Here is a 7,965-nt window from a genome sequence, read left to right on the forward strand (position 1 = left end):
TTCTTTTCTAATGCTAATCTACCCCATTCAGTATCTCTCTATGAGGCTATTTGTTGTGAAATAAATCCCCTTGTTTGCCTCCTGCATGTATAATTGATATTGTTGCCAGGCTTTTTGTTTGTGCCGTGGAGAGCTGGAAGGCAGTGCTTTGGAGGTGATGAAGAAAATGAGACTTGCAGCACTGCCGTTCCAGCTGAGCTCAGCCAAGGTTGATGCCTGTGATCAGTCTTTGTTGGATGTCATACATGCATTTGTGATTATTTTCAGCAGATTGTGGCCTCCCAATGCAGACTACATTTGCGACCACTGTTTAATATCTTTGTAATATCCAGATATACTAGGCCCCCGTGTTAGATCGCACACCAAATTGATGTGAAAACTCTGAACTGAACTTTTTACTTAATTCATCCAGGTGAGTTATGAAATAACAGGTGCACTGAATAAATTCAGATTTCCCGTTTTCTCATCTATAATGCATTCCTTTCCACATATCTCTTAAACAACATTAGCTTTACAGTGAATTATCCACAGTATACTTATTTCCTAGTTAGGAAAAAAGTATATAGTCCAAAATGCTGCAACAATAAAACCATTATTTTGATAAAGTAGTAATAGTTTTAACAAGTGCTTATCAATGTAAACAAAAAGGTGCCATTTTTCAAATCTTACTGCATGAAGGGTCCGAGAAAATATAGTTTACTTTTACTCTTTGTAGTTTTATACAGTGTCTCCACACTGGCTTTCTCTGTTGCTCCTGTGCAAACATACAATCTGTATGGCCATTGATATGCCCTAACAGAGGTCACAATTTGCATGAGAATTAACAGCAAGTAAATTAAATTAATATTCAGTGCACATCTCCGTCGAATCCTTCAGACCTTTGTTCCCCCTGCCTGGCAGAGCCCATGTTCAGCCCCCCCAGCTAGTCAGAAACATCTGTGCAGTTAATAATTTGATAAACAGCTTACACAAATGCTAAATTATCTTCTCCATTCCCTCCCCTTTTTCCTTTCCTTGTGCAAGACAGTTGGCTCACCTCTCTGTGGTGTTGGGTTTATCTGTCTTTTGTGGCTGTTCTTCCACAGCTCTGGTTTTAATGGCTCTCCCTTCACTCCTTTCACTATCACTTAGATACTGAAGCAGTGTTTGGGGTTAATGCAAATCCTCAACTCTCATCTGCGGCAAAAAAAAATCCACTGAAGTTTCCTATTGTGGCAAGTTTAAAATGAACTTTGTCGGAACATTTGTTATTCATTCACAGCTCTGTGCGGGTAGCATTTAAAAATATTCAGAAAGAACTGTGACATTGATCAGCACATTTGAACATGTGCAGTGCCTCCGTTCTGCAAAAGCCCACAACTCAGCTGACTCCCTGTGAAATTACAAATTAAGGTCTGACATATTTTTTTCCAGAGAGCATTCTGCACCAGAGTGCAAAAGCTTTCAAGTTCCACGTGTTAATTCAATGGTCACTTGTTTCTATAATTGGCTGATACCAGCAGTGAAAGAGATTTGACCGGGTTTTTATAATCATTTCAAAAAGCAGGCTCTTGTGGTTGGCACAGGTATAGTTTTATTTTCACAAAGGTATATTAAAAAGATTAAACGTGTCCGGAGGATGATATTAGTAGTATCTGTTCAAAATCAGGCCTGATTAAATTTGAAAAGGATACAAAATATCACAGACAGATCTTTATGTGTTGTGCGTGTGCCCGCGTGCAGTTTATTTGTGTGTCGATATTTTGCAAGTACGTTTTTGTCTATGAGAGGACAGCAATTAGTTAAGTGCTATCAAGTGGATGAAAAGCTGCAACAAATCCCTTTTATAATTTCATGGAAAAGAAAGCTGACAAAATGGAATGGGATGGAGGGGAACTAGTTTCCAATGCTTACCTTTTCGGTTGCAACTTGAGAAGAAATTGAACGCTAAGAGGGTGCGCTAAGCCGCGTTAATACATTGTGCAACTTTTTTCACATGCTGAGTTCTTGCTTTAAACTTTTTCTTTTTTCGGCTCTGTGGATATTGTCTATTCTGTTACTGAGTTTTAGCGAGGAGATCAGATTCACCACGTTGCTCCACTTGGTGGTTATCTGAATAAACATCAGGGCAGTCTCGAGTGCTGTCTGAGAGCACAATGCTTCATTGTGGTTTTGAACAAAGACTCCAAGCTCTAATGACAGTGGCTTGTTGTTGTTAGCACATGTAGGCCTTGTGATGTTGTATTTTGCAGAGTGGATTCATTCTCCGTGTTGTTTATACTTTTATTCTTTTTCTTGTCACCCAGACTCTTGTCTGTCATTTTCACATGTTTGCAGTCACTGGGGGCGACAGAGACAGGAAGGAGAGGATCATCTCACAGTTTGACAAGAGTCTTTTAGTCTAGAGTTTGACCGACAGCTGATAGGAGCAGCGGTGTGGCACACGGCGGCAAGCGGGGGCAGTGTGTGTGTGGTTATCAGATGAAGAGATTCATGTGGGCTGGGCTGTTTAGGTCAGATGGCTGACAGTCAGGACTTGATGTTTGCTATTATGTCGTTGTGCTGGTTGGTAATGCTGATGCCTTGCCTTGTTACAACAGTGCCCTCTTTTGCCCCATGTTTGCTAGCTTAGGTTTGGTGCTAGTGAACCAGCTGCTGAGTGGTGAATAAAACCAGATAGCTTGTCTTGTCTCACTGTTTGTGTCATGCTTACTGAGGTTTTGAATTAATTACACTGATTATAGGTATTCCCCTGCAAGGCTCAGAAAAGGTTCTGAAACCTCTTCAAACACCTCGTTTGTACTTCAACATTTATGTTATTAGTTCTGTTTGGCATAGTTTCTGTTATTCAGTTTATATTCCAAAACAGGGTTTATTATCTTTAAAGCATTTGGAAGATCATTTTTCATGTTATGCAGCTTAAGTGCAGAAACACTGATCTTTCTTAAAAATGTTCTGCTTGAAAGGATGTTGCCACTGTTTCACAAGAAGCAGTTGTTTTTTAATATGATCGGTAACTTTTTCATTGAAGGAACAGTAGACCTGAGAAGAGACAGTTGAGTAAATGAGCGCCTCTTCCCTATACCCGAAGAGCCAATCCAGTCCTGGATGGCCCATTTGACCCAATCCTCCTGGAGAGGCCCACGGGGCACATGTCACATCCACATTAAGGCATTAGAAAATGCTTTATTTGTTTGCGTGAGGGACATCCTCTCCTGTCAGTTCTGTAGGTCACACTCAGTTGACACTGCAATTGGAAGTCATTGCGCTTGTGTGGGTTTAGTCTTCCAGGTCAAATTATCCTTCAATTCAACCTGAAATTGGGAATGGCAGCAGCAAGGATCAGCCCAGGGCCCAGGCCCTCTCCTCAGTATTAAGCCATCACAGTGTTGTAAGGTGAGCTCCTGTAATGAACCCTGTCACCGCTACCACTGCACCAATATCCCCACTACACAGCATGCATATTGATTGCAAATTGTGAGTGCGAGCACACGGCTGCGGTGCTGTGTGTATGTAATGTATGTGTGCACGCTCACGTAAGCGCACCTTGTTCTGGGAAGAAACAAGGGAATCGCCTTTCTCTGATTAGAAAGCTCATGCATAGGAAAGCACGACAGAGACACTGCTCCCCATCTGCCCGTGGTGCAGGTGAAAACAATTTACACATCGCCAGGCTAATGGATACATTCATAGGGAGCACAGACAGAGGGAAAGAGGGATGGAGGGGGAGAGAATAGCAGAGAGTGGAAAAAGAGAGGGGTTGTAATGGGCCCAGGCCAATGCAGGCCAGTGGCCCTGCTCATGCGGCCAAGCCAGACAGCAGCGTATCAGATAACACATAATCACCAGGGTCAGGGACTAATGAATGCGGTCATGGCCCACCAGAGCAGGCTTTTGCCCGCACTAAAGACACTTGTAAACAATCGGCTGGGTGAAACATGGCAATAATATGTTGATTCAGCAGGTAATGAGGTTCTCCCTGAATCAATACCCCCAGCTAACCCCTCTCCCAGGTGGGCCAGTGAAGAGCAGTCAGCCAGGTTGGCGAGCGCAGACCTCTGCGATGACCTTTCCGTGGCAGTAAGGACACGAGGCAGTCTGAAGAGGACTATTCTCGTATTGCACAAGGCGCTGAGTGTCAGAACTTTCATTCGCAGCAAGCAAATGAACAGACAGGCGCTGCATGCTAATGAGCGGCAGGCTATTTTCCACCTTTTTTATCTGCACATTATGCTCTTGACTTTGGAGAAGGTGGGAATTAGGTTGGACCTCAGTGTCAGGCTGCCTGATGGCTCTGCTCAGGAAAAACTGGTAATTGAAGCCGATGGCTGCCGCGGAGGAGGTCTGAATTTGGAAATAAACAGTTTCAAGCACTGCACGTCATTTCTAGAGAGATGACAGGGGGAATGGAAATGAGCTGTCTGGATCTAATGTGCTTTCGCAGCAGGGAAAAAGGGGGCCATCTTTCAGATAACAATTCCACTCATTAGGACTTCAGTGCCACCGTAATGACAAGAGACCAAGTTGCTAAATTCAGAGAGGACAATTAGGAAATGCTGGCGCCCTGACAAACCAAGTAAACAAGGACACATGGCTCTGAATTTTACATATACTCTGGCCTGACGCTGTGAGAAACATCTAATAGGTTTCGAGGAGATTTCAAAAAGGAAATGCCATAAATGGCCTTCCGCTGGGTTCTTCTTGTCATAGTAGCAACTTCTTTATTATTGCTTGTTCATTAGCATAATAGACAAATTAATTCCCCGCTCATTGCTAAAGCAAGTTGTTTACATCTGATTCTGTGCTTGTTAAAGGCAATTTAAAATCCTGTTTTTCAGGCTTTGCAGTCTGGCTAGAGAACCTTATTTGTGACAAGCATGTGGGTGTAAACATCGCTTAGATATAATGTATAAGTGTATTCTGTTTACATAGCCTTCCTGTCTGTTTTTCAAAATAAAGTCACAAACAGCCATGGATTTATTATAGCGACCGCCTTATTGTGAATTTGAATGCATGTGTGCATGTTGTCATATTTTTAGGTTCTGTTTGTGCCATCACATTAAACTGAAGTGGGGATTCAAGTATTGTCATAATTACATGCTAAACTAGTCTGCATGAGGCACTGCTAAGTTGAACAAGTTCCTTTTTTTCCCCTCACACCCTCCTCTGCAGTTTTGGCAGATGTGGCCTATTCACCTTCCTTTCGCTTGGCCCCAATTCAGCGTAGCCCCTATGGCTGCCTCCACCTCCTCAGGCTCCGTCGTGCTTTGGTACCGTACTGTATGTGTGTCCACTGTATCAGTCTCCCCTGGGAGCCACCGCCTCTCCCTGTTTCAATTTCCAAAGGATTACCAGCAACAATGCATTTCCTCAACAGTTGCGCAAAGTTTCTCCACTCCCCTCCTTCACTTCGTTTTCTCCTTGTTGCCCAAACAAAGCTGTGAAGCCCAAAATGTAACTTGGGGACATTTTGAGCAGGATTTCATGAGTTGAATGAAAGTTTGCTCATTAAAATCTTTCAGCGCGGCTTTATGCATTAGACTGAAGAGTGGAGCGCGTGTTTATATACTTTCAAATGACAGCAGCAGTTAATCTCTAATGCTTTTTACTGTGGCGTCAGCGTGGCATGTTTAAAAAAAAATAAAATGCAACCTTCCATGGACGCGGCATGCAACCTTGATGTGGCGGGCAAAACCACAGGGGTTTCTTAGACTCCGATAGCCTTCATGCTCATGAATAAAACAGGGGGTTTAGGGGGCTTCCTGTGCAGCTAATTCACAGTGCCGAGCTTCCAATCTGTTTTTATGGTACTTGGGTGGAACAATTTCTCTTCCCCTGCTTCAGGGCTGCATACAGCACGGAGAGCAGATTCTCGGGAGCTCGTACAGGGATAGTAATTTGCCATAATCAGTTATTGTGCACTGGTGAGTTTAGCACAAGCTGAGACTCATGATACTTTGTGTTTTTTCTTCAATTTTATGCAAATAAACAAAGCAACTCACTTTCTGAAATTGCCCTTGTTTTTAACATGAAAATGTCTGCCGGTGTGTAACACGAATTTCTAGCTGTTAGGTATAAGCGCTTTACGTGCTCTCGTAATTTTTCACGATAAATCGCAGCACACGGCCATAAACGTCTTGTGCTAAACTACGTAACACGTTGCTTTCTCGCTGTGCAATTAGCAAAGAGGAACGTGCTTCTTTTCCTCGTGAGTCCTGTTTGCAGACTCATTACCAGGCCCTGCTGGTTTCTCCAGCACTGAGAGGAAGTTAAACAAAGCGCCACTCACACACAGCCTCTCTGTGGTGACAACAGGCTCCAGACCCATCACCAAACGCTGAGAAGTGAAGGGTCTGTGAAAACAAACCGCTATGACACCCTTCACTCTTTCTTCTGCTCGACTGCACCCTGTCAATGTCCAACCCGATCACTAGTACTGCAAGCTACGTTAATAACTGAGAAAACAAACCACCAGGCGATAAAGCCCCAAACCTCTCCATCCTAAATCTTCCATACAGTAATCACATCAGGCTCTAAAAGGATGCACCTCCTTTTGTTGTGAAATCACAATTGCACCTGTCTGCTTGGTGACAGCAAATAGTAAATTGATATTTTTTAATGCTACAAACAAGTGCATGTACACACAGATGCAGAGAAGGGGTTGAAAACACAAAGTCAGATGTACATATCGATATACTTTGCGCACGTACACATGCAGTCCGCACACACACAAGAGGCAGAGGGGACCTAATTAAATGCAGACAGCGACTGTGTGGACTGGCTTACAGTGAAGCCGGGTCTCAAGCTGCCACAGCAACAGTTCATCTCGGCCAATTAGATGTCGCATCAAAGCCGGGGCGGCCACAGAGCAATGGGTTCACAGGCGATATTGTTGTGTGCGTGGTCAGCAATCAGCAATGTCCCCTGCTGGGATCTGCCGCCGCCGAAGCTGCAGAGAGAGTCACCTGACAACAGCCAGTACAGCAGAGGCCTGCCTGCATGCTGTGTGATCTTCCCCTAATGTGTATGTGATGGAACCGCAGGCCTCGGGGATGGAAGTAATGCGATGTTAAAAAATACATAAATCTCAGCCCCCAGAAAGTTTTCTGCTTATTGGTCCTTTTTCAATCAGAATATGTGCACGTTTGATCCTCACAGCACCTAAGTTTCATGTCACCAAAGTCTTGATAACAACTAACTACTTCTGCACAAATAATTAATAATGCCGAGCAGCTTTGCTTTAGCTTTTGTCTGCCCAGGTCATGAGCAAAACATACGCTGATTGCCTTCCTGCTGTGAAGTTTGACTTTACATTTTCTGATTTCACAGCCTCGGTTTGCATGGCTAATTCTGCCACAGATGAGAAATGCTGAGAGATAAAAAGGGCTAAATCTTTCTGCTGTTGTGCAGCTTTATATGCTGGGTAAAGATTGCATGTAACAAACCAAGGGGGTTTGTTTTAACTGTAAAATGAAATCTGTTAGCAAAGATATCATTTATTCTTAGTGATCCCGTAAGAGCTGTGAGAGACGAGAGAATGATAGCTGTGTAGGACAGTCAAGAGTAAGGCCGATGTTTAAACTGCTAATGGGCACAGGTACATGGAATCTCCTGGTCCTCTCTGAGACCGAGCAGCAACAGTCTTGTCAATTCGCTCCTCAAACCCTAAAGCTGCAAGCGAGGCAGCAGTCGGCCCAGGATGGGTTTCCCGGGATTAGAAGGGGGTCAGAGCTGGAGTGCTGCCACTCTCTCTCTCAGCAGCTGAGCCACAGCTCACTCATTATACCTGAGGAGTCAAAACATTACCCATGGTGCACCGGTGCCTCTGGGACAGGCCCACCCCTTGCACCATACAGGGTGAGGTGGTTCTAGTGCTGCATCAGTGATATTTCTCAGATATTTCTCATGCGTTCCTTATTAGTCCATATGGAGATCGCAGTTTGCATGCGGTTAATAAATCATTCCAGGAAGTATTGAGACTAGCTG

Source organism: Astatotilapia calliptera, chromosome 19, assembly GCF_900246225.1.
Source record: "Astatotilapia calliptera chromosome 19, fAstCal1.2, whole genome shotgun sequence".
NCBI classification, from domain to species: domain Eukaryota; kingdom Metazoa; phylum Chordata; class Actinopteri; order Cichliformes; family Cichlidae; genus Astatotilapia; species Astatotilapia calliptera.